The sequence below is a fragment of the Mus musculus genome, chromosome 3, assembly GCF_000001635.26.
Source record: "Mus musculus strain C57BL/6J chromosome 3, GRCm38.p6 C57BL/6J".
Lineage (NCBI taxonomy): Eukaryota > Metazoa > Chordata > Mammalia > Rodentia > Muridae > Mus > Mus musculus.
This window is the reverse complement of record NC_000069.6, coordinates 124,206,450-124,224,242: the sequence shown is the minus strand read 5'-3', so window position 1 is coordinate 124,224,242 and position 17,793 is coordinate 124,206,450.

The window sequence follows — 17,793 nt, the reverse complement described above, 5'->3', positions numbered from 1 at the left end:
GTAAGAACAAGGAGGCAGTTACTGAAACAGAGATCATGGGTGAGCACTGTTTACTAGCTTGCTTTCCTTGGACTGTTCAGCCTGTTTTCTTACCCAACTCAGGAGCTTTCAGTGGTGGTAAAACTAACAGTGGGCTGGACTCTCCCGCATCAATCATTAATCAAGAAAAGACCCAATAGACAGACCAATCTAGTGAAGACAATTCTTCAAGTGAGGTTCCTTCTTTCAAGGTGACTCTAGTTTGAGTTGAGTTGATAAAAATTCCCTGGCACAAAACTGGCTGTTTGTATGTAGAAAAATGAAAATAGACCCATATTTGTCACCTTGCAAAAAGCTCAAGTTCAAGTGGATCAAGGAACTCAAACTAAAACCAGATACACTCAATCTAATAGAAGAGAAAGTGAGAAAAATCCTTGAACTCATTGGCACAGGGGGAAATTTCCTAAACAGAACTCCAATGGATCACACTCTAAGATAAAGAATTGATAAATGGGACCTCATGAAACTGCAAAGGTTCTGTAAGGCAAAGGACATAGTCAATAAGATAAATCGGCAACCTACAGATCGGGGGGTGGGGGAACTTTAATAACCCCACATCCGATAGAGGGCTAATATCCAAACTATATAAAGAACTCAAGAAGCTAACATGCAAAAAAAACAAGCAACCCAATTTAAAAAATGGGGTATAGAACTAAACCATGAATTCACAACAGAGGAATCTCGAGTGGCTGAGTAGCACCTAAATAAATGTTTAAAGTCCATAGTGGCCAGAGAAATGCAAATTAAAACAACCCTGAGATTCCACATTACACAAACCAGAATGGCTAAGATCACAGGTGACAACACATGTCGGTGAGGATGTGGAGAAAAAGGAACACTTCTCTCCTGCTGGTGGGATTGCAAATTTGTAAACCACTCTGGAAATCAATCTTGTGGTTTGTCAGAAAATTAGAACTTGATCTACCTGAAGACTCAGCAATATCACTCTTGGGAATATACCCAAAAGATGCCACACCATGCCACAGGAGCATATGTTCCACTATGTTCATAGTAGCTTATAGTTCATATGTGATAGCCAGAAGCTAGAAACAACCCATATGTCCCACAAAAGAAGAATGGATACAGAATATTACACAATATTACACAATGGAATATTATTCAGCTATTAAGAATGAGGACATCCTTAATTTTTCAGGCAAATGGATTGAACTAGAAAATATCATCCTGAGTGAGGTGACTCAGACCCAAAAGGACATGCATGGTATGTACTCACTTATATAACTTATACAATCCATCTCCAACAGGAAGACAGGGTATCAAATGAGGGATGGGGTTGCCATCCCACAGTCATATACTGACCCATAATTGTTCCTTTCTGAAAGAACACAGGGATGGAAATAGAGAGGAGTCTGGGGAAAAGAAGGTCCAGTGACAGGCCCAAAGTTGGATCCTCCCCAAAAGGAGGTCCTAAGGCTTGGCAGTATTACTGAAGCTATGGAACACTCATAAAAAGGGACCTAGCATGACTGCACTCCCAAAGACTCAATAAGAAGCTGTAAGAGTCAGATGCAGATATTTTCACCCAATCAATAAACAGAAGCTGCTGACCTCTGTGGCTGAATTAGGGAAAGGCTGAAAGAAACTAAGGAGGAGGGCGACCCTGTAGGAGGACCAATAGTCTCAATTAATCTAGAACCCCGAGGTCTCTCAAATACTGGACTAACAAACAGGCAGCATACGCCAGCTGACATGAGATCCCCAACACATATACAGCAGAGGACCGCCAGGTCTGAGTTCAGAGATGATCCACCTAACCCTCAAGAGACTGGAGGCCCCAGGGAGTATCGAGGTCAGGCAGTAGTGACATCCTTGTGGAGACAGGAGATTGAGTATGAGGTATAGGATGTGGAACAGTCGGAGTGTCTCTGGATTTGGCCAAATCATGTATCCATGGCAGAGTCCAAATGGGAGGGCCTCTCAAAAATATGATCCAATTCTATGACTTTCAACTTTGCCTGAGCTTTTGTTTACTATAAAACAAAACAAAACAAAAAACCCTTGACTTAACACTCAGATCTTTTTATCCCATTGTTCCTCCATATGCCTTTATTTGAAGACCCTACAAATACATAAATGCAAACAACTATCATATATTGGAATATTTTTATTCATAATCAGAGTTCTATGAAATTCTCAGTAAGTTACTTAAGTGCTATAATTTGAATTTGAAATATCACCTAGAAACACTGTGTCTGTCTTTTTTATCAGACATTTGCCTTTCAAGCTCCCACAAGAATGGTCCATTAGGCCACGGTTACATTATTGAAGGGTTTTTCTTTTTTTCTTTTTTTTTAATTAGGTATTTTCCTCATTTACATTTTCAATGCTATCCCAAAGGTCCCCCATACCCACCCCCCCAATCCCCTACCCACCCACTCCCCCTTTTTGGCCTTTTCAAACCTAATGTCCCAAATAATTCCACATCCCTCCTGTAAACTAGTTAGCTCTGAAGAACTTTGTACCATCAGTTTTCCACAGCCACTGCCCCACTTCTCAGTAGCAATTTTCTGTATTAATTATTTCCCTCATCACTGCAACAACATTCTGAGCAAATCAACATAAGGGAGAGTTTATTTCAGTTCACAGATTGAGAGTATTGTCCATCATCGTGGAGTCACCATGGCAGCAGTTTTGAGACAGCTGGCCACATTGCACTTATAAAGTAGAGGGTGATGAATACTCATACTTTGTTGATTTCTTCCTGTTATTCAGTTCACGATACCATCCCATAAAATAATGCCACCCATTTCCTGTTTCAACTAACCTAATCTAGATTAACACCTAGTAGGCATGCCCAGAAGAGTTTTCCTGAAGTGACTCTGCCAGTATTTAACACCACAGCAGATACCACAAATGTTTATTCTTTGAAATAAGAACAGTATGAGTATTTACTCTTTAGTCCATGTTATATAATTTGCATATGTAATATTTAAATAACAATAAGTAAAGAGATGTTATTAACATTCTAAGTGTGTGACATACATACAAGAATATTTAAATTTCTATGCTATGATTAATGATCTAATTGTTATTAAGAAATTAAGGATTTGTCATCAGAGTGACCAGTAAATATGATCATGTGTTCCACAGTTTTACCAAGCCTTCAAACGTTAGTCACTAAATAGTACATATGGTAGCTACTCTTTGTATCATTGTTAGACAAAATAATTATTCCATCTTACTCTATAACAATGCTTTTCAGTGTTCCTAATGCTGCAACTCTTTAGTAGAGTTTCTCATGTTGTAGCAACCCAAACCATAAAATTATTCCATTGCTACATCATTAACTGTAATTTTGATACTATTACAAATCATAGTGTAAGTATCTTATATGCAGGATATCAAGTATTTGATCCCCAAAAGGGGTGTTAACCTTCAGTTTGAGAGCTGCTACTCTATAAAGTTTTACCTGGAATATTGAGGCTATATGAATGCACTATATATTTGAAGGAGGAAGGGAAGGTTATATAGGAGAATACCAAGTCATTAACAGGACAAATAACATGACTAAAATATCTCTTCCCTTTACTTTGGTTGTAAGTTTAATAAAGTTAGCTCCCACACATGTCATAAAGATGGTACAACCAATTCTTGTTTTCTCTATTCTACAAAACACATCTCTGAATGTATATGAATAATTTTATATTTGTTTGCTGTAGCTCAAGTAAGTTAATTTATTTATATTTATTCTTAATTAATAATTCAAAATATCACTATAACTTTAAGTGAAAACACTGAGGGTGCATTATTTATTTAGTAGAAATAGAAGTCTTCATAGAAAATATCTTAATTGTCACAATATTTCTTTCTTATCAGTGTTCATGGCCTTGCTGAGTCTTCTCTTAGGAGCTGCCTGCAAGGACCCTGGCTCTACCGCAGGGTGCCTGGCCTAACAGCAATTCCTTCACAAGTGTCAGTAAGGTTTGATTACCCTGGAACTCACAGGTTGTATAAATTTAAAACTAGTATCCTGTGAAAAATTCTGAGGTCTTCTGCAGGTTCAAATGATACAGGATCCTTTGGACAGTGGCTACCTTTGACTGTTTAAATGTTCGAGCATGGTGAAATTAATCTTGTGCAAATAGTGCCTTGAACAGCTCTATGTGAAAAAGGTATGCTGTGACTTCCCTCACAGCAAATGGGTTAAGGTTGTTGTTTTGTTTTGTTGAGATAGAGGGTCTCACTATGAAGCCTGGAACTTAATGTGTAGAACAGAATGTCCTGTAGACCACAGAAATTTACCTGTCTCTGTCATGTTTTCAAGCAGTTAGGTCATCAGTATAGGGCTGCCCATGCCCTTTGCAGCTAGATTATGGTTGTATACACAGTGGATTATAGAGATGGTGCTATCAGTCTTAATGTTTAAGCTATTGGACTTTTGTCTTGGTTGAGTAAGATTTTCACCCCAGAAAATATTCTTTGCCTTCCACTTTGGACAGGAATATTTAGTCTGCTCATTGTAACTTGGAAATACATGACTTGTTTCTTCTGTCACAGGTTCACAGATAAGAGATCACTTTGTTCCTGTCTTAAAGAACTTCAGAGATGGAAATGGCAGGAGCTGGAGGAATAGAAGGTCCGTGACAGGTCCAAAGTGGGATCCAGCACAGGAGGAGATCCCAAAGCCAGACACAATTACTTAGGCTATGGAACAGTCACAAAAAGGGACCTATCATGACTGCACATCGGAAGACACAAGCAGCTGAAGGAGTCAGAGGCAGATATTTATACCCAACCAATGGACAGAAGCTGCTGACCCTTATGGTTGAATTAGGGAAAATCGAGAAGAAGCTGAGGAGGAGGGTGAACCTGTAGGAGGACCAACACTTCTCAATTAACCAGGACCCCCAAGATCTCTTAAACGCTGGACCACCAATCAGGTAGCATACACCAGCTGATATGAGCCCCCCAACACATATAGAGCAGAGGACTGCCAGGTCTGGGTTCAATTAGAGAAGATGCACCTAACCCTCAAGAGACTGAAGGCCCTAGGGAATTTAGAGGTCTGGTAGGAGTGGCTGGTGGGTGTGGGGAAAACATCATGGAGAGAGGGGGTGGGGAAAAGATATGGGATGGAATATGGAACAGTCAGAGTGTAGACCATGGTCTGTGGGGGATAAAGTCTGTAGTGAGATAGATAGATAGATAGATAGATAGATAGATAGATAGATAGATAGATAGATAGCTAAGAGACAAAAGAAATCTCAGAAGAAACTGTGAACTTGGACCTTTGAACAGGGACAAAACTTTGAGACTTTGGGAGATTCTTAGAAATACTGCCCAAATACAGCCCAGTGGTATACTGTTATATATAATTCAAAAATAAAATCTCTCCCAGACACTCCTAAATTAGGAATTCAGTTGCTTTCCTTTGGATTTAGTGTATCCTGAGGGCAATGGTGACAAAGCCAGACGGACAGAGGTTCTCAAGTGTGAAGGTCACATCATGATATCATGTGTCTAAGATGATAGACTTGGAGCTCTGGGAAGTAATACTTTCTCTGTTAGAATTCTATCTTGCTCTGGTCCAAAGCTACTGATTCATAGAGTCCTCTATATTAGGAAAATAATACTTCATTTTCCCATTGTGTATACAAAGTTTGTAACACTTTTTCTATTTTGTTTGATTTTTGATTTAAGATCTTATAGTGGCTGGCCTAGAATAGGTTATGTAGACAAAGCTAACCTTAAACATCTGAACTTTACAAATTGTCATAGCTCTTGGGCTGTTCTGACTCAAAGTGAAAATTTTATGTAGTATTTTGAAGGTTTGGTCAAATTAAAACTTTGGGGCACTTGTTTATAGGTGAAATTCATTTTACCTTACTACATGATATGATATTTGGGTGCCCTGGAATGGTATGGTTTAACAAAATGGATTTGGGTATTTAGTTAATAAAGGTTGGACTCATATTTCATCATCAATTGTCAACTTGATTGGATAGACACATCCTCATATGCAGTAAGACACATCTCTGCGAAGATTTGGATATCCTTGGAAGAGACAATAATATATGGGTCCCCTGACATGATCAATGGATTTTTCCTTCTCTGATACTGGAGTTGAAATTTGAGAGAGTTCTAGTGTGAGAAAGTATGTCTCTGTGGACATGTGCTGAGGGACTGTATTCTATCTTGGTCTTATTCTTTATTTTGTTTCCTCAAGCATGGTAGTATGTATTTGCAATCCTTATGCTTTGAAGTCTGCCTGGGCTATATGGTGAAACTATCTCAAGGAATAAAAAAATGTCATCCTAAACTTCTCTATAGTCATTCTCACTATTTCTAGATCTGTTCCACAGCACTGATCTCATTATTCTTTAACTGAGCATTTAATAATTATTATGGTCTGATTTATTTATACAATTCTCAAGTATTACTTGAATGCAGAATCTATGATTTTAATTTCATATTACTGGAACTGCTAAAATAGTTAACAAGTAATTAAGATGTCAGAAAATGAACTATATTTTTATAACAAAAAGGCTTTAAATTAATAATTTATACTAATTAAATTATTTATATTACTATATTACCATAGTAGCTTGAAGAGACTTTGCTTTACTTATTCATAGAAAGTAAGATATTAAAAAAATATATAGAAAGTCATCTTAGTCTACCAATGTTAGTCCTTGGTTAATCTTTGAAGTGCTAAAAGTCAATGCCCTGGAGAATTTTATCATATGTTATTTAGCTGAGAGTCTGTATTAGGTACCGTGGTCGTTTAAATAAGAATAGCCTCCATAGGCTCATATATCTGAGTGCTTACTCATCAGGGAGTGGCACTACTTACAAGGATTTGGAGGTGTGGCCTTGTTAGGGTAGGTGTGGTCTGGGCAGAATAGATGTGACTTTGCTGGGGTAGATGTGGCCTCATTGGAAGAAGTGTGCCACTGGGTGTGGCCTTTGAGGGTTCAGAAGTCTAAGCCAAGCCCAGTGGCTTTCTCTTCCTGCTTCTTGTAGATCCAGATGTAGAACCCTCAGCTATGTCTCCAGTACAGTTTCTGCCTGCATGCTACTGAGCTCCCAAAGATAATGGATTTAAACCTCTGAACTATAAGCAAGCTCCAATTAAATGCTTTCTTTTATAAGAGTTACCATGATCACACTATCTCTCCACATAAATAGAATGCTGACTTAAAAAGCACTAATGATGAGTATATCATTAGAGGCCTCTGTGTCCAGCTGAAAATGTTCATTAGACACTAAGTTTCAAGAGAGGATCTTAGGGTCTGAGCACTTATTCCAAGTCTGCCCATATTAACAAAACCATAGTCTTGTTTAGTTTTGAAAGAGAGTCTTACTATAGTTTAACTTCTCATGACTTTTTCATGTTTCCTTTAAGTTACATGTAAAAATGAAAGGAATCAATCTCCTTTCCTCCGAGAGCCCTCGCTTCATTTTTTTTCAGGGAGCATAAAGAAGCCAGTTAACACTTTAAATCTTCCACTGGTATCTCTGAGGCTGTCAGCTATACTCGTGGAACTTTGCTCTGCTGTACCTAACAGCTGAGAGGACAACTTTTGGGAAGATTGGTTTTGTGTTTTAGACATTAATGTCTAAACTTGACGAGATCTGTTTACTTGTACTGACAGTAAGGCCAAATATTATTTCAGTAGGAGAATTTGATAAAGGAAGCTGCTCACTTTGTGGAAGCAAGAAGCTTGGAACAAGAGGCAGAAGGTATTGATGTGGAAGATATCGCTTAGAAGGACTTCTTTTCTCTAGCTACTTGACACCATCTAAGTGCTTAATGTATGAACCTATGGAAGATACTTCATATTAAAACCACAACATCCACTAGAACGATTTGGTTCCTTTTCAATATTTTGTGTTACTGTAGATAATTATGATTTTAGTGAACAGCTTGACACATCTTTCATCCAACTTCTAATAGCTTTCTGTAATTGTTTTTAAGCCTTTCCTGTTTGTTTGAAACTATTTTAATCTGGGTGTTGCCTGTTCAAAATGTTCACAGAGTTCAGATGTTTGCTAAAGCAAGATTCCATCTCTTTGCACCAATAATGATTTCTGATCCTTATTGCTACCATACTTTATGGTGTGTTGGGTCTCCAGAACTAAATCTCTTTCTTGGCCACATCTGAAGACTCTCATATAGAACAAGATGGCAAAAGGGGTTAATATCTGGTATGAAAAGCCTGCTGGATTGGTGGTGGTCCTTTTAGATTCTCTTTCTGCAGTGACTAATTCCATAGCTGTCTTCCATTTTGTATCTTCTTTCTCCAAAAAAAAAAAAAAAAAAAAAAAAAAAAAATGGTTTCCAGACAAGTTAGGTAAAAAATTACAAGTGTGGTCCTATAATGAATATTGATAAAGGAGAGAAGGAAATAGAGAAAGAGAGAGGTGGGGAAGACAGAGGGACAGAGTCACAGAGACAGACAGAGGGGTTTGGGGAAAGAGTGTGAAGAGGTCCAGAAGCGATTAAGAGACATTAGGATCAGATGGTAGGTGTAAAAGTTTGTCTTGATTGTCAACTTGATAAAATTTAGAACTACCTAGGAATATCACCTTTGTCTCTGACGGCATTTGCAGAGATTAACTTAGAGGGGAAGACACAACCTCTAATTGGGAAAGATAGAAGTGAAGCAAAGGTTAAAGAGTGCCGTGTAAATCTTGTTGCCAGAGAAAGATGACAGTGACGGCAGGTGAACTGTGCCTAACTTTATTAACAGTTAAGGAAAAATTTAGCAGCCAATTCAGTGTTCAAATTGTGATACAAAGCAATTACTGAGTGGTAGGACAATAGTCAATGCAATCTTTGGGAAACCAAGAGGGCAGTATTGTTAGTAGATGTGCAAAGTGATGAATGACGTTGTTTAGAATGAATACACTAGAGAAAAATAAAATAACACAGGATTACCACAAAATGTGGGGAAGTCACAGCCTTGTGATGTTTTTATAACATTACCCAGAAGTGACTCATATATGAAAGTATAGATTATTTCCCGCATGCATCATCAATGATCTATTAAACAATAGCTCAAACCTGTGATATTGGAGTTTATTTATTTGATTGAAGTATATTCATATTTTATATATTCATAATTATGAAAACTATGTGAACCCATCTCAATGTTTTTTAACTCAAATAAATATTAAAAATGGAAATTTTAAAATGACAGGAAATTTAAAGCTCCATTTAGAAGAAATGACATCTGTCATAACTATATTTTGAGTTGTTGCGAAAATTTATTAATTTATGAGTCTTGTAGACCAATTGTTGCAGTACCCAGCTGATAGAGAGCATATTTCAGCATTTCTTCAGGAGTCTAGCTAAGACACAGGATAATTATTTTGCCCAAGATAAACGTTAAAGCCAGGAAGTGAATTCCCATATTATTATGCTTTTCAATTCCACTTGAAATAATTTCAAATTTCTCTGACTCACAAAACAAATTTCCAAACAACAAAGTTCATTAATTCATAAATGTGCCTATAACATTAAATTTATTAGTGGTTAATTTATATCTACATATACTTTGTGTTCAGCAATTAAACTGGTTAGAGTGTCAAAAATAACTTAAAGCTAAAGAAAGTAAGTTATAGTCTTTGATATAGCTTTATAGCAAAAATTTACAATTTTAAAGATTTTAAAATTTGCTTTTACAAAGCAATGAATTGTCCTCCATCACAGACACTGCTTAATATTCATCATACAAACAACGCCAGACTGTATGTAGACTCTGTGACCAGGAGGCCTTCGATCAACCGAATGGAACCCTAGGCAAGCTCCCTTTCTGTCCCTAGAGCCCTGCTCTTGTACAGACCTAAGAAGGGCAAGAAATCTAACACAGAAACTCCTTCCTGTCCTGACACTTCCTCTTGAAATGTAAAGTTTTTGACTTATGAATATTTCTAAAAGCCTCCTGACACTGTGCAATGCATAGAAATGTTCCCTAAGACTCCATCACTGTCCTTTGCTACTGTGAGAGAAAGTGATAGCCCTCTCCTAGATTCAGGTGGAACCTTGAGTCTGATTGCCATGGATATCTGTAACAAGGTTCAAAACCACCTCTCATCATAAGCAAAGAAAATGATTATTTCTTTGAATTTCTTCTACCAATTAAATATAAGAAATAAGATATGCAAAGTGTTAGGTTTAGCACCACTATGACCAAAATTCCCACAGGAAGAACTTTTAGGAGGAAATAATTAATATGGCTGGTACGTTCCAAATGACCTGTTCACTGTGTTAAGGGAAGCTATGGTGGGTCAGAGAAGGAAATTCACATCATGTCAGACATGAAGCAAGAAAAACAAATAAACAAACAACAAACAAAAACAAAACAAAACCATCTGAATGTAGCAGGAGTCTAGGTAGAGACAAGGGCCTTCTGGCAAAAGCACCAGTGACCTACTTCTTTAAAGAATGGCTCCATTTCTCATCTTTCACCAACTTTCAATAACTCTGTTGAGTGATGATCCGACACGGTAGCAGTCCAGTCAGAGACCTCAGGATCTCATTGTCTGCTAATATTATCAGAGATATTTGCAGAGGTCGGCATTGCTAACTCTACATATTTCTCAATCCAGGGTCTCACAGCCTGGAACTCACTCTGCAGATCAAGCTGCCGTCTAACTTCAGGCATTCCTGCCTTTGCTTCCCAGGTGTGAGGACTATCCGTGGGCCTCGTGGGGTAGTGTTTAACTTTGGGTTTTTGGTTAAGAAAACTACCGTGATCATAATTGACAGATTCTTCAAGGTGCTGCATGGCATTTGCATCCAGTAGTAGAGATAGTAGCATGGGAATGAGAACTATCATAGTAATTGCTCTTCTGAGCTGTCATAAGGCATCACAACAGAGGCAACTTATAAAATATGTGTTGAATTGGTGTTCATGATCATCAGGCCGGGGAAACACGACAGAAGGCAGACAGGCATGGCCCTGGAGCAGTAGCTGAAAATTCACGTACTGAGACACAGCCACAAGGCAGAGGGAGCTAGCTGGGGGTCACGTGGAATTCTGAAATCTCAAAGCTTACCCTAGTGACTCACCACCTCCAAAAGAGCCATACTTCCTCAAACTTTCCAAATGGTTCCACTAGCTGACAACCAAGTATTTAAGTATATGAGCTGATTTGGCTCATTCTCATTCAAGTCATCACTAATATTTTCTAGAAATACCCCTTGTTTTCAAATACAGAACTGCAATGAAGTTAATAACATGCTGTGAGGCAATGTAGAACTACATTGTAGAATCCAATCTGCTTTACTTCTGTGTACTCAACCCTTTAGATTAGCTTTTAAGAAAACACTGCCCGAAACGGGGTCTGTCCCAGAAGCTGTGTCGCTTCTACACCCTGCTCGCTCACCCTTCACAGTCTGTGAGCTGACCTGCGCAGACAACCTCACCAGGGGATCCATCCCATAATCAGCCACCATACCCAGACACTACTGCATATGCCAGTAAGATTTTGATGAAGGGACCCTGGTATAGCTGTCTCTTATGAGGCTATGCCAGTGCCTGGCAAACACAGAAGTGGATGCTCATAGTCAGCTATTGGATGGAACACAGGACCCCCAATAGAGGAGCTAGAGAAAGCACCAAAGCAGCTGAAGGGGTCTGCAATCCGATAGGTGGAACAACAATATGAACTAACCAGTACCCCCGGAGCTCGTGTCTCTAGTTGCATATGTAGCAGAAGATGGCCTAGTTGGCCATCACTGGGAAGAGAGGCCCCTAGGTCTTGCAAACTTTATATGCCCCAGTACAGGGGAATGCCAGGGCCAAGAATTGGGAGTGGGTGGGTAGGGGAGCAGGGAGGGGAGGTATAGGGAACTTTCTGGAAAGCATTTGAAATGTATATAAAGAAAATATCTAATAAAATTAAAAAAAAAAAGAAAACAATGCAACCAATCTCACTTTGCCTACTTCCATACACACAGTCCTCTTTCCCATGTTAAGCAGAGCACATAGCTCTAATCTAACACTTTATGCATTCTCTCCTTTGTGACCCTTTCCTGCTTCTGACCCAGAACAATGTGTGTGGGTGTATGATAAAGTAGCTAAATATAATATCATGTGCTGGAAGCAGTGATTTTGAAAGCAACATTGAAAACAAATATCCATTGTAAATGTTAAAGAAAAACGTTGGTAACATATACTTGTAGTCTTCAGTACTACTCTGGGTCAGTAGGGGCCAGCAAATTAATTCTTTCCCCTTGAAAACCTGTTTTTCCCCCTCTAGAAAAGATTGCTAATTACTTTGCATACCTTGTTTTATGGCAATTCAATAAGTGAAGAAGAAATCCTTTATGAGGGGGAGAGAGAAGAAGATGCAGGGACAGATGGAAGACACAGACAGAGGTGGATAAATTAGATTGGACTCATTTTTGGTTTTCTTCGAGAGGAAGACACCAACATGATGCCACCATACAACAGATCATTCTATAATTCTATTTTAAAAGTTTTAAGCAGGACTATGATGGCACATGACTTTAATTCCAGCACTTGAGAGGCAGAGGCAGGCAGATTTCTGAGTTCCAGGCCAGCCTCGTCTAGAGTGAGTTCCAGGACAGCCAGGGCTACACAGAGAAACCCTGTCTAAAAAAGTTTTGCAGAATTCCAGGCTGTTGCTGTTTTCTAACCATAGCCATACTGTTAATACTTCATGAAGCCCTGAAATTTTCCCTGCATCAATCACTTATTTTTATTATTATATTTTATGCAGGGTTTTGACTACGTTATGGCTTTATGCTGTTTAAAGTGTTGTTTTGTCTTGTATGTTTGCCTCCCTCTTGCTGCCATGTGGTGGGGATTACTGTGTACCTTGTGTGAGCCTTGTGCCCATAGAGACCAGAAGAGGGAGTCAGATCCCCCAATAGACTTACAGATGGTGTTGATCCACAAGGTGAGTGCTGGGATTGAACTCAAACCTTCCAGGACAGCACAGCAAAGAGTACTCTTAATCATTGAGTATATCTCCAGCTCCACAACCAACACTTTTATTTCTTCTTTTCTTTTTCCTCCTCCTCCTCCCATTCCTCCTCCTCCGTCCCTTTCTCCTACTCCTCCTCTTCCTTCTATTTCATGCCTTCCTCCTCCTCCTCTTCCTCCTTCTCTTCCTCTTCCTCCTTTCTTTTCTTTTTTCTTTTCTTTTCTTTTCTCCTCCTCCTCCTCCTCCTCCTCCTCCTCCTCCTCCTCCTCCTCCTCCTCCTCCTCCTCCTCCTCCTCCTCCTTCTTCTTCTTCTTCTTCTTCTTCTTCTTCTTCTTCTTCTTCTTCTTCTTCTTCTCTCACTTTCTCTCTCTCTCCCCCCTCTCTCTCCTTCCTTCCTTTTTTTTTGTGAAATGCCATCCCATTACATATTCAACTATTATTTTTTTAATTACTAGAGTAATTCAGTATCTTTTCATATGTTTGTTTTTTATTTGTAAAGCTTCCTTGGACAAATGTAATTTAAATTCTTTATGATTTTTATTTTATTTTATTTTATCTGTTTTCATTTGTGTTTTGTTTTGTTTTGTTTTGTTTTGTTTTGTTTTGTTTTGTTTTGTTTTGATACAGGGTTTCTCTGTGTAGCCCTGGCTGTCCTGGAACTCACTCTGTAGACCAGGCTGGCCTTGAACTCAGAAATCCACCTGCCTCTGCCTCCTGAATGCTGGGATTAAATGTGTGCGAAATTCTGGTACTCATGTGTCCTATTTAATGTCTTACATTTTATGGTATTATATGTCTTCTGAATGCATAACGTTTTCATTAAAAATTAAAGCTTCTCTAATCTCTATTCTATTGTGATTTCTTTTCCTTCTTCTTCTTCTTCTTCTTCCTCTTCTTCTTCTTCCTCTTCTTCTTCTTCTTCTTCTTCTTCTTCTTCTTCTTCTTCTTCTTCTTCTTCTTCTTCTTCTTCTTCTTCTTCTTCTTTTGGTAATACAGGGAATTTTTGCAAATTTAAAATAATGTATTACAAATTTGTATCCAATTTTCTAATCACTGCTTATTGGATTGTTTTTCTGGAGTGAATAATTGTACTTAAGAAAATTATTTGCCCACATATAATGGCTTTTATGCTGTTTAAAGTTTTGTTTTATCTTGTATGCTTGGTTGTCACATGGTGGATATTACTGAGATTAAAAAATATTAAGACCATTTTTTTTTCTATTTTTCAGCAAATTTGGAGTCCTTTGAGATTTTGCATTAAACTTTAGAAAGGAACTGAGAGATGGCTCTATGGTTAAAAGCTCATGCAGAGGGACAAGTTTCCCAGAGTCTCTGCTCCATCACACATGCCTGCCTTTTTGTAGACAGGATAAATTTGAGTTGAAAGATATGTGGATGTGTTCATGTCCCTATTGCTCCACTGGGGTTCTTGCCTTGCTACAGGATGTGGCCTAGTCAGGTTCCAAATCCCCAATGCTGTGCATCACAGCTAAGGTCACCACTATGGACTCTTGGGAGCCTCCCTTATCCCAGGTCTCCGTCATGTCTCAAGATGCCCCATACCTCCCACCTAACCCTGTTGGTTGCAAATTTCCATTTATTCTCAAGGCCATCTGGCCATCTCTCCTGTCCCTCCCCCTTTCTGATCCTGAACCTCTCCATTCTTCTCCCCATCCCCTCTCCTACCCAGTTCCCTCCCTCCCTCCATCTGACTCTTATGCCTATTTTATTCCCACTTCTAGGTAAGATTTCAAGCATCCTCAATTGGACCTCCCTTCTTGTTTAGATTATTTGGGTCTGTAGTATAGCATGGATATCTCGTGTAATTTATTGCTGATATCCACTTATAAATGGATCACATGCCTTTCTTGTCCCTTGGGTATGAGTTACCTCACTCAGGACGATATTTTCAAGTTCCATCCATGTACTTGTAATTCAAAATGTCATTGTTTTCAATAGCTGAATAGTATAGATTTTTTCTTTTGCTTGTGTTTTTCTTGAGTTTTATGATGCACCTAACCCTCAAGAGACTGGAGACCCCAAAGAGTTTAGAGGTCAGGAGGGGTGGGGGTGGGGGCATCTACGTGGAGACTGTGGAGGAGGTGTGGGACATGGAACAGTTGGAGGGTGGATAGGGGAGGCGGGGAGTAGATTATGGAGTGTAAAACATGAATTAAAAATAAAATAAACATTTTAAAGAAGTCTTTACCTTCTTTAATAAGTCTATACTTAAATTTTTTTATTTTAAAAATTTAAAGATTATTACAAAGTTTGTATCTGTATATTTTATACAGCTTTATTATATTTATATCATTTTTTCTTGTTGCTATGTGATATAATTATAAGACTGTTTTGGAAGATTATGGGATTTATACTTTTCAACTTTAAAGAAACGTAGATGTATGAAACTTTTGGAGCAATTCACATGTCTATCAACAGAGTGTGAAAGTTTACCCTTCCTGCCATGACATCACCTATAAGCTGTGTACTCAGAAGAGGAATTCAGCATTGATGTGTAACTCAGTGAAAGACAATAAGTACCAAGACAAAAGAAGTCATTCATACTGTAAATACTTCCCTTTAAGTGTTGAATTTTTATGCAATAAATGGGTAGAAAATAGACATTGAAATCCTTTACCTTTGCCTTATATAAATAAATATACTTTGCTTAAATAAATTTACTTTTGATAGCAATACTTTGATACTTGCTACTACTCAATAAAATCGCATTGTCATTTGTTGTGTAGCCATTTCTTCCTAAATTAAAACCTTCAGTCTCAGAAGGAGGCTCATTAGGACACACAATGTTAAATAAGGGAGGGTGAATGACAAAGTGTTCTCAGAAGAGGTGGAACATTCCATCCGCCATGAATACTACTTGACCTCTGGAAATAAACAAACAGAATCACTAGAGCCTTCCCTTAGTTTATATAACCAATGAGGACTAGTGGAAGATGCTCTCAGACAAGAAAATCTGCCTAGAGAAGGTTCAAGCCAGGCAGTCACCCTGAAGCAGAGGCTAACTTCATTATATGGAAGAAGCAAAGACTAACTGAGGACCAGGGACCTCTGCACTGGCTCTCAAGGATACTCTCCAACCTGTGGTGCTGTTGTGTTCTTCTCTTCATGCTCTCAGCATCAGTGAAGGGTCACTCATGCTGGAATGGGGGTTTGATGAGCCCACAGACTATCTTTGAGTCATTTCTATTCCTGAAAGTAATCCCTCACCTGTGTTGCTATAAGAAATCCCAATAAAACTCATTAGTTCATCAAGTTGGATTTTGTAGGTACTCAAGCTCTTTAGTCGATCACTATTTCCACTGGTGAGTGATGTTTGTTCAGGTCTCTCTAAGAATAACACCACACAACATGTTGTCTTATCACAGTATATATGAAACTATACAAATACTATAAGTAGGCATGGTGAATGATTTCTCAACAGGCATGTTGGTTATTCTGTATATACGAAGTTAAACCACTGGGAAATAATGTCCAGAAAACTAGTATATACAGTAATATACGTATGACTAAAGTCTACCTTTATTGTATCCATTGAAATTTATTTATAACATAATTGCCTTTTGTGAAAACTAATTCTGAAACCCAATTATGAAGTAGTAAATAGCATAGTTGTGACCAAAAGCTATGTGAAAAGCTATACTTATATTTGTAAGCAACACAGATGTTTTACATAAAAAGCTGTGCTCAACATTCTATATCGCATTTACAGGATCCTTTATCATTTTCGGTTAGTAAATTCATCATATCAGTGGTCATTTTAAAACTATTTAATTATTTTTATTAGCCAGGCTGTATTATATGAATTATGATCTAAATAATAAACCCAGGTTTAAATATGGCTTGTTAGTGTGATGTAAGCACCTTTAATAAGGAATATCATTTGACTATGCACCCTGTGCCCTGCAAAATCCCAATTCTACCTTGTATAACTTAGTGTTATGACCAGCTTCACTGAACTATATTAGTCAGGGGAATGCCAAAGTGATACTGCATTTACTATTATCATTATTATTATACTAGTGATGTCATATTTACATATTAAATATATAAATCTATGCTGATAATGATCATTCAACTCTTTTGCTACTTAGTGTTGCTACATACTATCTATATATTCAAACAGGGAATTATTCAAATTGCATGCAGCATTTTGGACATCTTTGTAATGGGGGTCTTTTTTTGATTACATCAAAATTTTCTTGTATTTTTAAAAAATTTCTAATTTAAAAAATCTACCAAATAAAAGAATATATTCGAAAATACAAAAGAACTATAGTAAAGTCACAACCAATTCATAAACACACACACACAGAGACAGAGAGAGAGAGAGAGAGAGAGAGAGAGAGAGAGAGAGAGAGAGAGAGAGAAAGAGAGAGAGAGAGTTCTGAACAGAGCGTGTTACCTCACCTCTCATTGTACCTCATGGAGGAGAAGTATCAGCAGAACATTGGATAATTAGAAACGAAACAGAAGCAATTAGAAAACACCACAAACAAAATAAATACCCATGTTAAATCAGTTAAAATACTTTTCATAATAAAATGAGATATTAATCATAAAATTTTATATTACCTTATCTATGCTTTAAAAAGTCATAGAAAAAAAGTGAAAAGAATTCTTATACAATGAAGTGTGGTGTTTTTCTTTAATGAAGCTTTAATTGCATCCTTAAATTTTTTTAATTTTCTTACTTTGATGGGGTTTTTAGTTAATTATTATCTTTCAGTTTTATTTTTCCACTCAAACTTCTCAAGAGGCTATGATACAGAACATTTATAAAAGTAATTATCTACATGTCATGGAATTGTGCCT